This window comes from Armigeres subalbatus, chromosome 2 (genome assembly GCF_024139115.2).
Source record: "Armigeres subalbatus isolate Guangzhou_Male chromosome 2, GZ_Asu_2, whole genome shotgun sequence".
NCBI lineage: Eukaryota > Metazoa > Arthropoda > Insecta > Diptera > Culicidae > Armigeres > Armigeres subalbatus.
The window spans coordinates 360,133,827-360,148,755 of NC_085140.1; the positions used below are offsets into that span (position 1 = coordinate 360,133,827).

Here is a 14,929-nt window from a genome sequence, read left to right on the forward strand (position 1 = left end):
GGAGCGTATGAAATTCCTGCTAGTGTTCATGAATGTCTGGCTAATGGTAGGGAAATATTTATTCACTCATCTACACTTTGAGGTTCACTGGCTGAACAACCAGCGGAAAGTCAATATAAACAGTTGAAGAAATTTAGAACTCATAATGCAAGAAAATGATCAAGAGAGGCAAATGTTGACATTTTCCTTCGTGCCTTACATGAATCAGATCCATTTTAAGCTCGATTTGGATAACGAGGAGACGTTGGAAAAAATTTTTCACTTAGTTATTCTTATGCCATGCGTAATTTTGTAATATTTGAAGATTTTCAAAAGTTCTTTATCTTCTAATACTTTAGATGAATTTATCTCATCTTCCATCGTTGATGGAATTGAAGAAAATATCATTGAAGACTTAAACCTTGACACAGAAAAAGAATGATGCTGTATATAACTTGTAGAAATCATGAAAACAAATCAAAAGTAATTCAAATAGTGTTGTTATTTAAATTAAAAGAATTTTGCTTTTCGGAAGAATGGAGCATTCTTACATTCCACAATGAATGTCCACATTTTTGAGAATATATTAATCTCATTTTTGAATAACTTGTACACGTAAAAATGTCATGGGATTGCGATTTCTAATTTGCTAATACCCTTTTTCAAAAGTTATTTTCAATTCTGATTATTTGATTAACATTTAATGCTTTATGATCCTTCAGATCCTAGTACTTTGTCAAACAAATTGTTCTAAATACAAATTGTGAGGCATGAGAGTGAGAACAAAAATATCACGGAATGTCATGAAATTAATGTCATTTAACATGATCGCCGCCATAATGTCCATAAATTGCTGAACTTAGTTTTTGTACAGCCCCCTTCCTTCTCCTTAAGAAAACGCACGAAATTTCAACTTCCCAAATAGGTTTGCTTTGTCACGTTAATCGAACCTATGAAAAAAATAATTACGTAATTCATAGACGATCCCCAAAGGGGGGGGGGTTGGAAATTGTATATTCATGCTATTTCGACCATACACAGCTAAAACTAAGTGGAAAATCACTTTAAAAGTCCAATTTTATTTTTGACCGCTCGCTTGTATGGGGATCCCCCATAGTGGAACGCCGTCTTCTATCAGATGGTGCACACACTGGATACTTAACACCTAGCATTAGACAACGGATGGAACATTTACACAACACCCAGTGGACCAGTGAAGAATTTTCCGCTTTACAAAAAGTTTTCTTCTTACCAGGACGGGAATCGAACCCGCACCGGCTATGAATCCCACAAATACAACATCAAATCCATTTAGATTTGAAGACTTTATCTGAAATGAAAATAAATTCTTCATATACATCAGTTGAAGCCCTTCTTAGCCATGTGCCAAGATGCGCGGCTACAAAACAAAACCATGCTGAGGTTGCCTTGAAAAGGCTGAAAAGGTTTTCAGCCACGTTTTTATGACTTTTATCTACTTCTATGTCTACTATTTAAGACACGTTTAGTACTTTCCATTTAATTCCATCACGCCGCGCAGCCTAGTTTCCAATCGGGTCTTCTACAGTTATTAACTGCGACACTGTTATGTCATAAGACGAGTTTAGTACAATTCCATTTCATTCCACAACCTCGTTTCTAGGGTTTCTAAGCCAAATTACCATTTTCGCATTTGTATAAATGAGGCTATCGAGATGATATTTTTGTGCCCAGGTAAGTCGTGAAAATTTCCAACCCAAAAATTTCCTAGACCGGACCGGGAATCGATCCAAGGCAACCTCAGCATGGTTTTGTTTTGTAGCCGCGCATCTTGGCACATGGCTAAGAAGGGCCCCAACTGATGTATATGAAGAATTTATTTTCATTTGAGATAAAGTCTGCGAATCGAAATGGATTTGATGTTGTATTTGTGGGATTCATATCCGGTGCGGGTTCGATTTCCGTCCTGGTAAGAAGAAAACTTTTTGTAAAGCGGAAAATTCTTCACTGGTCCACTGGGTGTTGTGTAAATGTTCCATCCGTTGTCTAATGCTAGGTGTTAAGTATCCAGTGTGTGCACCATCTGATAGAAGACGGCGTTCCCATCTTTTTAGAAATCATTGGATGGCAACAGTATCTAGCATGGAGCTGATTTTTAGCTGCAAGAAAAATTGTGGAAAAATGTCTTTGTAAGGCCACCATGGCCAGTAGATCCCTTGCTATACAACGGCATAAACCGATTTTTTCTTAGAAATCCACCTGACTGACATTCAAAGCTTCAGAAAATGTGGGAATTGATTCTAGAACACCTCCTGAAATGTCTTCAAGAATTGCTTCGGTATTTCGCTCTAAAATTATTTCAGAAATACATGTAAAATTTGTTCAAAAATTCAGCAAGACCTTTTCAAATTCCACATACACTTTCTTTAAAAATACTTCAAGTTCTAGAATATCTTCAACAACTTTTTCAGATTTTTTTTTTAGAATTCATCCAGTAAGTCTATTTGCAAATCTACACATTGCATCGAAAACTCATTCAAGAATTTATCCAATTAAAAATAAGAAATTTTTCGAGAATTTCTTAAATAAATCCTCCAGGAATTGTTTCATGAAATCTTTCAGAATCTCCTCCGGATTTTTCTACAAAAAAGTCATAGTGAATTCCTTCAGAAAAGAATAAACAATTTTCTAAGGAATACCTTGAAGAATTTCAAAATAAATTTCCCGAAGAATTTCCCGGGTAAATATATCTGGAGAGTGGAGGGATATCTGGAGAATTCTTAAAGTGAATTCCATTGAAATTCCTGGATGATTTTTTAGGAAAATTCCTGGAGGACCTCGTGGAAGTAAAATTTATGGAATTCCCAGGGTAAATTCTTTGGGATATTCTGTGAGAATTCCTGAAGGAATTTAGCGAAAAAATCCAGAAGAGTTTTCTGGGCGATTTCTTGACGATCAGTTTGGGATAGTACCTGGAGATTTTTTTAGAGGAATTTCGACAGTAATTTCTAGAGAAGTTAAATGAGGTTGAGGACTGAAAATGTGCTTTGATATTGAAATATTTCGTCGATAGCAGTTTTATTTGATACTTAAATACGTTTTATGCTCCGACGTTTTGATTAGTCGGAATATTCTAGAATATCTTCCGATGGAATTCCTTGAGAAAAATCTGAAGGAATTTGTGGAAGAACTTTCGTAGGAATTCTTGGAGGATTATCATCCGGAGGAATTCCTGGAGGAACTTTCTGAGGAATTCCTGTAGGAACTACCGGAGGAATTTGAGGAGGAACTTCCGGAAGAATTCCTGAAGGAACTTCCTGGGGAACTCCTGGAGGAACTTCCGATGGAAATTGTGGAGGAACTTGGGAAGGATTTTCTGGAAAAAAAATCGGAGGAATTCCTGGGGGAACTTCTGGAGAAATTCCTGCAGTAGCTTCTGGAGGAATTTCCAGAGGAATTCGTGGAGCAAATGTTGGAGGAACTTTCGAAGGAATTCCTGGAGAAGCTTCCGGAAGAATTCCAAGAGAAACTTACGGGGGAGCTCCGGAAAGCTTCCGAAGAAATCCGCAGAATGTTTAATGCATGAAATAGGCCTAATCCGACCCACGCCGTTACCACCGCCGCCGATTAAATTTCAAACAGCGCACAGGTCCTGTTCTAATGTCCTCAATTTGTATGCTTGCCTTATGCAATAATAATGAAATATTTCTAATAAATCTCCATGTAAGGAGATTTCGGAATATGAGTCTGTTCGGGATGTGAGCCAAAACTGTATACATATTTCCAAAAATACATTGGAGTTGAAATAAAAAAAATCTATTGGTAGCTTTTCTAGGAAATTCAAAAGAATTTTCTTTAGAAAATCTAAAAAAATTGAAACTAGCAACCTTGAAACCTCCGTTTCTCTCGTTTGTTGTTGAATTTGGCGTTTCAAATGTCAATTTATGAGTTTATTCTTGCGACGCCGCACTTTAGATCAATTTTCGTGCGGTGGAATTGGGTTTCCTTACAACTCACCCTATATGTATAATGTGTTTTAATAATTTTTCAGCTTTTCCCTTCAAATTTGCAAATTGTTTGCATTTTTCAACACAACTGATCTCAAGACAAATCGATAAGCTAGAAAATCTTTAAACATTTTCTAGAAAATTTAGAAACATTTTCCGTAATTTGAGAAATGAAAAGAGGTTGTGTTGCGTGGCTTTGTCGACGTGGATGTGTCTGACTTGAATGAAGCTCTGGAAGCTAATGGTCTCAATCAAATCAACATCTACAAAATCGCATTTCGACGAGCTTCAATGACCTTAAAACGATAAAAGTAATTTACCGAACAAATATAAACTGGTGCATATAAACGTTACCCATTGCTTGAACTGTTTCCAGTTTGGACATAGAACTCTGAACTGTTTTATTAACGCTCAATGCACGCAATGTGGTGAAGACCACGGAGTAGAAGAACGTGAACAGATAGCGGAAGTAGTGTGCCAAATAGGAGGGCAAACACTGGGTTTCCATGAAGGCCTACCCGAAGCGTATGAAGTTCTGTGAAATTCGCTAGAAGACCTCTATCAAGAACCATCCAAACTGGAGCCTTTTTTAACCGTTTGATAATCAGAACTTTCCTGCAATTCCACCACCTTTGCGGCTGCAGGATCAGGATCAACTTGATCACAACCCTTACAAAATCTCATAGGACTAACAACAGGGCCATCCGGCACTGAATTAGAAAAGCGGTGATCGATAGCATACTGCTTTACGAGTTTGAACTGACAAGCCGAGTACGCAGAGAACTTATCAACATCCTCTCCCCAGTATTGAATGAGTTCTTGCGCATAGCTTCCGAACTTTTCCCCTCTACACCTGCAGCGGCCGCCTGCGCTGAAGAAGGCGTCTTCCCATTTCGCCACCGTATGCTGGTAGTCATATGCCAAAATATCACCGTGTACGGAACCGTCCCATCCGGAGATTACAGGAACCTTCTTATATAGCAAGAAGATCGGATTCTGCACACGGTAGCCAACGCTGGTTTTCCCCTAGTGACTGGCATCCACTGACACGGAACGAGGAGCTGGCACTCGTAATTTGCTCCATTTCAACAGCGAAAATTGTGGTTCCTCATCAGCGTTTTCAAAAGGGAGACAACACCGAGGCTCCTTGAAGGAATGTTGCAGTGCTGCTGAGTACTGTCTTCGCCAGATTCGAGCATCGCTGAACCGACCGATCTCTATCGCACCTATGTGTCATGATAGGTGTACCCGGGAATGGCCTGACCGTTCTTGAAAGCCTGCCCTCCCAAGGGACATATTTTCCAAAAGTTTTCATTGCCGCCACTATTTCTTGAGATCAATCTGTACTCATTTTATCGAATTCACTTAATTCGCCGTTGTGATTACGACCCTCCAAACACCACTGGGTCAGAGTTTTATGCCCAGTACCACCAGCTTTGCTTGGATCCCGCGGCATTGCGGACTTCAGGAAAACACGGCTGCTGATTTGACAGCTGAAACAGGATATCAATGACAAGGCGTCACTAACTCCGTACCTTCAGCCGACATTAAAAACTGGATCGGCAAAGCCATCCAACTAAATTAGAAGTTCCAATAGTCTAGTTCGTTTAGTCTACTCAGCTTAGGACAGTTGGTACTACTGGCACTGACTCCTGGATCGTGATGGAAACCCAGACACACAAAACTCTTGTAATTATTATAAAGGCGGGCCTTTCTGGTCCTTTTGCGAAATCTGTGACATCCTCAGCAAGATCGACACCTTCGTGTGCTGGTGCTCTTAACAACTGTTGCGAATCCCGTTACAACTAGGTTTACACTACGCGCCTTTTCGTCCCTAAACTTGGCTTCTGGCCAACTTGCGCGCTCAAGAGCATAATAATCGAGCTTAGTGGCTTCCTAAAGGAGAAGGAGATTGACGTAGCGTTCATAATCGAAACCTATTTGAAACCAGAGGTAAGTGCTACAATTCGGGATTTAAGGCTGAAGGACGAGGTTGGATCGGCTAACCCTAAGGATGCAGGTCAGCGCCTTACAGAGTAACATCAACTGAACACCCAACCAGAGATTTCCACATTTAATTTCAATCTTGCTTTGATTGCGCATATAGCTCGCCATAACACCATGCAAATTTGTGGCCTTTTCTGTCATCAAGCGTCAAATGGATTTGGGAAGATTGTGTGGATCAAAGTTATGTTTCTGTACAGTGTACACGATTAATATACTTGTTCCTGAAGGAGCCAACGTGAGTCGTTTAGATAGATGCATTAAGCTGACATAACAAGTGTGACATTCTGAGCATGCGAGATTTGATACAAAACGCTGTTCACATTCACCACAAGTATAATTTTAAAATCTCCAGATTGATGCAGCCTTATTTAGCCAAAAACAAATCTTGATGTAAAGATCACCAAGACACATTTTCCTTAAATGTCTAGATCTGTAATTTTTGAAAACATACAACTCTACAACTTTCGAGAAGAGAAGTAACCAATTTCTGTATGGCTAGTTAGGAAAGCTAATGCTACAAATCATATTTATGCATCCTGTCTGATATGTTCGTTCGCCTTACATTTATCTTGATTTCTGTTGATGACAGGGTTCTTGACTCCCAAAAAAATCTTGTGAATCCAACAAAAACATCGACAAACGACGACGACAACTACGGCATCACTCCCTGAAGGGAATCAACTAAATGGCAAAAAACTAACAAACCCGACAAAACCCCGCTCCTCCTGCTAGCATTTCGTCGCCATTCACTTCTAGCGCTGCTGTGTGGTCAGACGTCGATTTTTCCTCCCACTTCCAGCGGAGCAGACGACCGTTTCCTGCAGTTGGCGCAAGCTGCACCGGTAAAAGTCGTGCTGGTTTGCTCCGCTGATTTCTGTTGGTCCAAGCGTCTCGACGGGAGGGCTTGCCACTTTTCGAAATTAGTGCTCTTCATTTCACTCCGGGCGACGACCACTGCGATTCACTGCACTTCCATTCCCATCGTCGGCTCTGCTGCGCTCCACTCTGCTCCCTATTGGAATGTGAGAAAGCGAACAGGCCGCCCGCAGGGGAGGTTGTTTTCGGTTTCTGGTTCACTGGACTTGCCACAACATCCGGAACACGCGGGATTCCTTCACGTTTCGTTTCGGTTTCGGTATGATTTCTGGTTCGGTTCGGTGGGTGGCTGGCCGGTAGAGCAGCTGCCGGTGGAATCGGCAAACAACCGACCGTGTTCGTTCTGAAAATGAAGGAGAAAGATGGGAAAATAGTATGATTTATTGTGCTTTCTAATAGATTCGTTGAATATTCATAGCTTGGCAACCAACATCGACGTTGCAATAGATAGTGATGGAGCGAATGAGGGAGAATGTGCTCCAGTCGGAGTAGCATCCCGCGGGGCTCATTGACGGATGTAAACGGTTCCTGACCCGAACCGGCGGAATAAGAGTGAAGGCAGATATTTATTGAATTACCCGGTGAATGTGAACCGTGTGTGTCATACGACAGTTAAATGTGATTTACATCGATATGTGGTCATGAATTTGCGATTCTGATCGCATGATTAATGTATCTTCAGGCAGCGCTTCCAGATCGAGAATATATCACTGGCGGCTGCAGAATTCGATTTGCGATAAAATGGGGCTTACATTGCTAACAAATTTGAGAAGTGATTGATGTGCAGTACCTGCGAAAGATGGGCTGGAGGAGTTATTCAAAATTCAATTTTCGCCTAGGATCGGCTTGGAAAATAGGGACATAGTAAATATCGTTTCAACCCATAGATCTTGCCTTTATTGAGGTTGAGATATTATATTCACTTAGATATTAGAAAGGGGACATTTGCTTATGTTGAATGTGCTTATTTGTCATTTTGGGATGAATAATTTTGCTATCCACCTGTTAGAGCAAGTATACTATATATGATTAGAGTAGCATACTTTAGGCAAAACGGAGGACATCTGAATATTATTTATAAATGAGAACAAGTTCGCAGATGAAAATGTTGTAAGACAAAATGTCGAAGGACAAAAGGTCGACAGTTGGTGTAACATTAAAACATTTGATGAAGTTATTAAGCAGGCATAGTCTCTACAAAACAAAACAAAACTATGCATTTAGACAAAGCATATAGATATTAAGGGTATGCGATAACATACTTTTTTTAACGAAACGAAACGAAACGAAATTTAAAATGTCTATGTTGAATCGGATCGAAACGAAACGAAATATAAATTTTCTTTCGAGACTTCGAAACGATACGAAATCAAGGTTCATTTAATTCGATATTTTTCGAAACGAAACGAAATTTTAATTTTTTTTTCCGCGGAATTTTTGTTAAATTGGTTTTACATTATGTACACGCATTTCTGATTTCACTTTTTCGAAGTCAAATAACTGTTTTGCGACCAATAAAGTTATAATAACAGAAGAGGCAGTCTGTGATAAATCACCGCATTTTCGCCGCATATACCATTGACAATAAGGCAATACCCCAGAATTTGTGCCGATTTCAAAGGAATTCATAGTGGAGCGTGTGCTCCCGAATATGATCAATTTTATATCAGTTTTATATCAGCAAGTATAAAAAATATAAAGCTATGTCCATTTAGAATCCGGAATAATAAAACATCTGTATCTAGGTAACGTATTGATATACAAATAAGTTTAATACATCAAAACAAAGGTAATTTATTGTACTTTAAGGAAAAAATATAAATGCAAATCATTTCTAGTTTTCTAGCGACAATTCGCACTTTCTTCTTTATTCCTCTCATCAAACTCTGCACACCTCCGAAGACAAGTTCCTTGGCACATTCGTTCCCCATTTTGGTCATCTGAATCGTGTTCTGAGCTGTTTATCCACTTTTCCTTAGCTTCCGCTTCATTATTGCCCAAAATGTCTCGATGGGCCGGAACTGCGGCCAGTTGGATGGATTATGTTTTTATAGTTGAAACCTACATTATTATCGCGGTACAGCTGGATGACTTCCCGGCTGTAGTGGCAACTCGCCAAATCTGGCCAAAACTTCACGGGACCTTCATGGGCTTTCATGAAACTTAGTACGCGGTTTTTGAGACATTCTTCCTTGTACAGCTTAAAGTCCATCGTCTTATTCGTCACGAACACTTTGATCTTTGCTCTGCAGCTGCATATCCCTCACCAAATCATCAGTTTCTTGGCAAATTTGTCTATAAAAGCAAACTTAATCTCGCAGGAACAACTCCTTGTGCCGTCGACATGCAGAATTTTTGGCCAGGAAGCTGTCCTAAATCCATTTTGACGTAGGATTCACCGTCGATGAGCTGGACAACGGGGGAGTGCAGAATTTTTTCTCTCCTCGCGGCTTCCATCTGGAACAATTTTTGACTCGCTGCACGAAACACCATGAAATGTAACAGAAAGTGGGCGCCTAGGTAGACATACCGCTGTAAAATAATTCTTGTAGCGGTCACTTTCCGTGCCGCTGCAATACAATAAATGATTCCGGATTCTAACTGGACAGTGCTTTATAGAAATTATGGGATTTTTTATATACGGATTCAAATATCGTTTAAAACCTTAGTTCACTTAAGAATAATGTAATTATGCTGAAGCATACTTCATTTTGTCTTGTCAGCGTGATTTTATAGTATTGAGCTAAGTCAAAATTAGAAAATGAATGCTTAGAAAAATCATGTGCACCTTTCTAAAATGCACAAAGATATGTATTTCGGATAGAAACCGAGCTATTGTCTTGTCAATCATAAGTAAAGAACTTAGGGGAAGAGCCCCAAAACGCCAACCTGCAATTTTAATGATCCTTCTGTTTTTTTTTGCAAATTCCATGCGAAGATCTAGAAATGCCCACAAATCTTCAATGTTCCTTACATATTGTGCAAATAGCCAAAGAAGAACTTAGCTTGATTAACTGTACACATCGTAGTTGCTAATCTTGATTGGCCAAGAAACAGCAAATATGCACATCTCACCAATTAAATAATATTTTTTTTAGCTATTTCGTTTATTTGACAGACTCAGGCGTGTATAACACTTAACGGAGCCGAGACTTTATGATATTTACAATCGGGAAGGAATATCATCATATTATCAACAGTTAATAAGGGGAAAGGGTATAGACCAAGATATTCGTGGCGACTCAATTAAATAATATTCATGGGCTACAAAAAAGTTATTTTTATTGTATAGGGGAAGAGGCCCCAAAACGCCCCCTGAGGCAAAACGCATTTTGGGTATTCCCTCATATTTACGGTATTTGGCATGACTGTAACGAAACTAGACCTAAAATTATATAGGTTAGGCGAAAAAAGTGTCAAAATAACAGAAACGAAACATCTAACATTTCAGTGAGGCAAAACGCCCTAGGGCAACTAACCTACAATGTACTACGCGTCTCCACGCACTGTTCATACCAGAATGCTGATTCGACGACGCGTGATGCGTTGTTCCCTAATAGCTGCCAGTTAGAAGGCGTTTTGCCTCATGAGTTTTCCGGCAGCGAAATATCACCACTTTTTTGAAATGTGAATATTATCAATTTGATTGAGATTTCTCACAATTTTTAGATGGCATCAGTTAGCTATATTGTTTATTGGATTGGGGTAAAAATACCCATGAAAATTGTTACAGCTAAGACATTAAAGGAGTCTTTGCTTAGGTAGGGCATATTGCCCCTCCTTCCCCTACTTGCTTCGGAGCAACACGACCGATTCCGCATTCATATTGTACAAATAGTAAAAAATATCACAAAATACAAATTTGAATCTTTGAAACGCTGAAGATGTTTAATAGACGAAAACTATTTTTGTCGACTAGGAATGGGGTTATGTAGTAAGCGTAAATAGAAAAAATGGTATAACTTAAAGTTTTGAAAACAACTTTACGGTTTTGTTCAGCGGCGCAGCCAAAATTTTTAATAATATAAAGTATGGTTTAAGTTTAAATTTGTTTCGAAACTCCGCGGAATTCCGTTAAATTTCGTTAGAAGCTTGTTTTTTCTAGCGAAATTTTTGTAATTTTACGAAACGAAACGAAATCAAGAAATCAGATTTCGCCATGCTCAAATTCCGCGAAATTCCGCGGAATTTCGTTTCGAACCACCTGAAACGAAATTTTTCGAAATACCGCATATGCTTAATAGATATAAGTAAAATTTTGCTTTAGATGCATTTTTTCAAGCTTATCGTTGATCATTTAGTATTAGTCATGAGTATAAAATTACGACCCTTTGTTCCATAGACAGTGCTTGTAGCTAATTATAGTTTGCATCCAAATACGGTGGTGATGTGCCACTCCGCCGCTGCATATAGTTTCCTCAAAAAAAGTTCATAGACCAAGGGGATTTAAAATTGGCCACATTCTGAATGGTGAGCTCTGTCACGTCCAACTGCTTGGTTTCCGAAGGCACTCATGATCGTACATAACACCGTAATATTCTAACAAAAGCTGTTCCAATTCATCATTTCACCAAAACTTTTTCTTCGCATAATAAAGCTCATCAGCAATCATCATGCGTTCAACAGAAAATGTATGCTAAAAAAACCACAAACGAAAAAGAGATACTGCGAACATACGTCACAATTCGACCGGCCGTCCAGGGTCGGAAACAGTCAAACATGAAACTTTTCATGCCTTTCTATTCTTGGCATATCAGAAGCTAACGGAAACAGGCACAATGTCTATCAGATCTTCATTTCCATCCCATTTGCATACATTTCATCGTATCGCATTGCTCTTTCCATATTGGAGAAAAAGTACGATTGATGTTTGATCCGTACTCGGAAGCCCATCCCCATTTATCATATAGGCTGTGTTATCTAATTCCAATCGTATTGTGCACAGATCAATTGTGATAAATTTAACACGATTTGTGCACCAATTGATAAGTCGTAGACAGACAGAAGGTAATTTTTCCCGATGATAAAATCTGCTGAAGCTTTTCCTATTTATTTCCGGAGGCTAGCTGTTGACATCAACAACGCAAGATTGGTATTGTACTGGGCGTTTTTTTTTTCGAGGTGTGATAGCCACAAAAATAAGCGGAATTTATCATCATATTGACATCAAATCCCTGATATGACAGATTGATGGCTTTCGCTTATTGAATACACCTACGGATGTGAGTATTCTGAAGCAAGGTTATCTTGTAGCCATTCGTGAATAATATTTACCAGTGTTTCTTTTCTTCTATTTGAAGATTTAATCATAATAGGCAACTGAAGGGATTTATCGGTATGATATAACATTCGGTATGAGGCCATTAGGCCGAAGGTCATAAGGCCGAACGGTCATTAGGCAGAATGGTCATTAGGCCGAATGAGAAGTGAGCAGTGCTTGTAAAATCGGTGTCAGGCCATTTGGCCGAATGCCGTCTGGCCGAATGCCGTTTGGCCGAAAGCCGTTTGGCCGAACGGGTCATTTGGCCGAATGCCGTTTGGCCGAATAGTTAAAAAAATTGACCTCAAATTACGAGTGGCGAAGAGTGAGAAATGAAACGTGAGTAATGTTTACTTGAAGTGAAAAGTGAGTTGTGAAAAGTGGGAAGAGAAAAATGAACAGAGAACTGAGAGCAGAGAACTTCTTCCTTCTTCTTTTTTCTCCTTCTTCATTCTCTCTTCTCCTTCTTCCTTCTTCTTTCTTCCGTCTTTCTTCTTCCTTCTTCTTGTTTCCTTATTTTTTCTTTAGTCCTTCTTCGTTCCCTTCTCTTTCTTTTTCTTCTTCCTTCTCTCTAATTCCTTCTTATTATTATTATTATCTTTATTAATGTGGTTTTCGGTCCTGGACCGGTTCACCTCGCATAATTCCTTCTTCCTTTTTTTTTCTTCTTCCTTTTTTCATCTTCCTTCATCCTTCTTCCTTTTTTCTTCATGTTTTATTATTCCTTCTTCCTTCTTTCTTCTTCCTTCTTCATTATTTCTTCTTCTTCCTTCTTTCTTCTTCCTTTTTTATTATTTCTTCTTCCTTCTTCATTATTTCTTCTCCCTTCTTCTTACTTCATTCTTCCTTCTTCCTTCTTCACTCTTCCATCTTCCTTCTTCCTTTTTCCTTCTTCCTTCTTCCTTCTTCCTTCTTTCTTGTTCCTTCTTCCTTCTTCCTTTTTCCTTTTTCCTTTTTCCTTCTTCTTTCTTCCTTCTTCCTTCTTCCTTCTTCCTTCTTTCTTCTTCCTTCTTCCTTCTTCGTTCTTCCTTCTTCCTTCTTCCTTCTTCCTTCTTCTTTCTTCCTTCTTCCTTCTTCCTTCTTCCTTCTTCCTTCTTCCTTATTTCTTCTTCCTTCTTCCTTATGTCTTCTTCCAGCTTCCTTCTTCCTTCTTCCTGCTTCCTTCTTCCTTCTTCATTTTTCTTTCTTCCTTTTATTCTTCTTCCTTATTTATTTTTCCTTCTTCCTTCTTTCTTCTTCTTTTTTTCTTCTGCCTTCTTTCTTCTCCCTTCTTCCTTCTTTCTTCTTCCTTCTTCCTTCTTCCTTCTTCCTTCTTCCTTCTTTTTTCTTCCTTCTTCCTAGACCTGTGCGCCGCCGCGCCACGCCGCCGCCGCCGGCACTTATTGACGTACGCCGACGCCGGTCAAGGTGTCGGCGGCGCGCCATACGCCGATTGGCTCCACGCCGCCGAATTTCGTATTTCACGCCGATGATTGGCCAACACGAAAATCACAGTATGTAGTATGTTTGCATCTACAGAACGAAGGCAACCTATCAGGCATTAATTAAATAGCTGTTATACCTTTAGCAGATTTGTTTTTCTGTCTGTCACTTTTACCGGCATTGGCGTGTTAAATGCGAGGTCATTCAAGAACTTCTTGGCAACAGACCTACAAATCAACGAGCGTAGTGATGAACTTCTAATCTCATATGTAACTTCATGTGGAATAACCTCATTGTAGTCGGATTTGGTTTGGTTTTTTAAAGGTTTGAATGTTACATATCTTAATTGGTCTAGTGCTTATATTAGCGGCTACAACACTATGAAAGTTGGATTTAGATTACCAGTCCGGTAGGATTTTTTAAACTTCCCTGAGCATGGAGTATCATTGTGATTGCAATTGCATTGCGAATGCAAAAATGGTAACTTGGCTTCTGGAGCTGGAGCACGGTGGGACACGTGACCCATCAAATTGAACATTTCCTTCACTCCTACTTGTACTTAAATTGCTAGAATTGTTCTGAGAAAAATAGCGGGTTTCATTTATTTTGATAAAAAATGCTCAAAAAAATTTCTTGGTTTTTTTGAAATAATGTCCAAAGGACATCCTGGAGGAAGTTCTGAAGGAATAATTGAAGAAAATTCTTAGAGTTTTGAGGAATTTTTGGATTTATCCCCGTAGTAATTTCTGAATGATTTTCTGATGAAATCCCTGGAGAAAATTCTGAAGGAATTCTTGGATGAATGTCCAACAAAATTCTTGGGAAATTTAAGAATGTCGGAATATTGATTTTGATTTGATTAGATGAATATATTCGAAAATTCCAAAGGAAATTTAATTGTTGGCTCGGTTGTTTTTATTGCATTTCAATATTCATCCCTTCCTTTAATGTATGCGTACATAAAATGGTTGAAATTTTTTCTCTAAAGTTCATTTATTTGAAAATAATTTCAAAATACGCCTATTAGATGTGACAAAACTTAGCGTACAGTGATTTTCTTTTTCAATAAAATTTATAAACACGATTAATGTATTTTAATATTGATTTTTCATGATTATTTTCATTCATTTTTCATTTATTTAGTTAACATCTAAACAGATAACACTGAATCAACAATTTGACGCCACAATGCACGGTTCGAGGCCGCATCTCTCCATCCTCGGATACGCCCCACGCTCGCCAAGTCATTCTGCACCTGGTCTGCCCATCTCGCTCGCTGCGCTCCACGCTGTCTCGTACCTGCCGGATCGGAAGCGAACACCATCTTTGCAGGGTTGCTGTCCGGCATTCTTGCAACATGTCCTGCCCATCGTACCCTTCCGGCTTTAGCTACCTTCTG

At 39.1% G+C, this 14,929-nt stretch overlaps 1 protein-coding gene across 9 annotated transcripts in view; it reads right to left on the minus strand.

Annotated features, from left to right (window-relative positions):
• LOC134212990 (uncharacterized) overlaps positions 1-14,929 on the minus strand; it is a 310,126-nt gene that overhangs the window by 189,657 nt on the left and 105,540 nt on the right. For 5 of the 9 annotated variants that reach the window (XM_062691416.1, XM_062691410.1, XM_062691417.1 and 2 more), the window contains exon 2: positions 6,678-7,191. The exons of 2 other annotated variants lie outside the window; for them this stretch is intronic. The gene's annotated coding sequence lies outside the window, so the exon portion shown is untranslated. Of the gene's footprint in view, positions 1-6,534; positions 7,192-14,929 lie in introns of all 9 variants that reach the window. 2 more of the 9 variants (XM_062691409.1, XM_062691408.1) reach the window with 2 other exon arrangements.